Raw genomic sequence first — 2,391 nt, 5'->3', positions numbered from 1 at the left:
TTCGATATGCCAGACACAGTAACAACAAAGTCTCCAATGGAGACGTTACTGGGCCCGCTCGAGCAAATCGACGATCAACGGGATTTTTTTGGTAAACTTAGCTCCAAGATGTTGGGGTTTGACCAAAGGCACAGCAGCAATTTTGGGGTATCTAGAAGTCTGAAGCCACCATCAGGTTGCTGATGCACTCGCCCTACAGGTACAGGTTGACCTGCTGGCGTCACCATATTCCCAAAAATAAAATAGTTCTGGTTCATGGGAAGACCTTCAGCGTTGCCCCAGTGGTGCAGAGACGGGCCCTCCGGTTGAGATATGTGTAGCACACCGACTTACTGTGACCTAGGGAAGGCCTGCCAAGGATGGCTTTAACAAAGGATATGGCTTTGGTATGGTCAAAATAGATCTGAAAACCAAGTCTTGTAGTGGAGTGGAATTTTCTACTTCTGGTCATTCTTACACTGATACAGGGAAAGCAACGGGCAACCTAGAGACCAAATACAAGGTCTGTAACTATGGACTTACCTTTGTCCAAAAATGGAACACAGACAATACACTTGGAATGGAAATCTCTTGGAAGAATGTGCTGGCTGACGGGTTGAAGCTGACTCTTGATACCATATTTGTACCGAACACAGGAAAGAAGAGCGGGAAATTGAAGGCCTCCTATAGGCGGGAATGTTTCAGTCTTGGCAGTAGTGTTGACATAGATTTTTCTGGACCAACCAGGCTAAACAGTGTTGGCCTTTGAAGGTTGGCTTGCTGGTTATCAGATGAGTTTTGATAAGCAAAATTCAAACTGTGTCAAAATAATTTTGCCCTGGGTTACAAGGCTGCAGACTTCCAGCTGCATAATCATGTGAATGATGGCACTGAATTTGGAGGATCTATCTACCAGAAGGTTACCTGAAAAGGTTAAAACATCAATAAACCTTGCTTAGACAGCTGGCAGTTAACAACACCCATTTTGGCATCGCTGCTAAATACATGTTGGATTGTAGAACTTCTCTATCTGTTAAAGTAAATGATGCCAGTCTGATTGGACTGGGTTATACTCAGACCCTTCGGCCAGGAGTCAAACTGACATTATCAGCTTTAGTTGATGGAAAGAACTTCAATGCAGGTGGTCTGGGATTTGAACTAGAAGCTTGATAAGAATTTGAGTGAAGCATCAGATTTCCCCCTGGAGGTGAAGAGAAATAAACCCACTATGTTTTGGCCTTAAAATTCTGTGAAATTTCAAAAGTGTGAACTTTTTATTCTTCCAAAGAATTGTAATCCTACCCACACTGAAGTCTATAGAGATCGCAGATCCATTCTAAAGGAGGTGCTTGAAGGCATGCCTGAGAGTTGACATGTTTTGTGCCACATTTCAATTCAGTTCTGCAGTGTTATCTTAATCGTTTTCCCTCAGCAACAATGTAGTGTCATGTTACACAGGAATGAGCTGATCCTCCAGTTTGTGCATCATGTCCTGCATGTCCCACATCACATTTTCATGACCTGTTAATACATTGGTCTCTGTGCTATAGTGGAATCTTTGGTTTTGCATCACAGTAAAATAAAATAAACCCATTGCATTTGAAAAAAAAAGTAAAATAGTTTTAAAGTGACTATTGAGTTTTGACTTTTCATGACCAGTAATTATTAACATGTTTAAAAAAATAGACACTTAAAAATTATAACATGATACTATTTTCTAGGGCCTGGAGCGATAGCACAGTGGGTAGGGCATTTGCCTTGCACACAGCCAACCCAGGCCGACCTGGTTCCATTCCTCTGCCCCTCTCGGAGAGCCCGGGAAGCTACTGAGAGTATTGCGCCCTCACGGCAAAGTGTGGTAAGCTAACCGATATGCCAGAAACAGTAACAAGTCTCACTATGGAGACATCACTGGTGCCTGCTCAAGTAAATCGATGAACAAAGGGAGGGCAGTACTACAGTGCAGTGCTATTTTCGCTATTTTCTAAATTAGACATAACATTGGATTGTAATAGTAATAAGTTTCATGGATGTGGGACCTGAAAAAGAGTACAGCTCTCATGGCACTTAGCTTGTACCCTGCAGACCCAGGTTCAGTCCTCAGCACTGCATATAGTCCTCAGTCCCACCAGGAGTGATCCCTGACAGCAGAGGGAGGTGTAAGCCCTTAACACATATGTGTGTGGCCCCAAAACCAAAGCAAAATGGGCCAGGAAGAAAAAAATAAATCAACATGTATCCCCCTGTTGACACAATTTGCACCACTAATCAATTCTCCCTTCAATTCTGGTAACAACTAATAGACATATAGTTTAAAAATGTGTTTTATCTTAGTTTTGTTTATTGGTTGGTTTATTGGTTTTACTCTGTATTCCATATATGAGTAAGATTTTATAGCATTTGTCTTTCTTA

General features: G+C 41.9%; 1 pseudogene; it reads left to right on the top strand.

Annotated features, from left to right (window-relative positions):
• The first annotated feature begins 312 nt into the window (after positions 1-312).
• On the top strand, positions 313-1,596 carry LOC130033434 (voltage-dependent anion-selective channel protein 3-like; annotated as a pseudogene).
• Positions 1,597-2,391: the final 795 nt, after the last annotated feature.

The sequence above is a fragment of the Sorex fumeus genome, unplaced genomic scaffold (genome assembly GCF_029834395.1).
Source record: "Sorex fumeus unplaced genomic scaffold, SorFum_2.1 ptg000054l, whole genome shotgun sequence".
Lineage (NCBI taxonomy): Eukaryota > Metazoa > Chordata > Mammalia > Eulipotyphla > Soricidae > Sorex > Sorex fumeus.
Note: the sequence above shows the minus strand (reverse complement) of the source record. Positions and strands in the feature narration are given on the sequence as shown.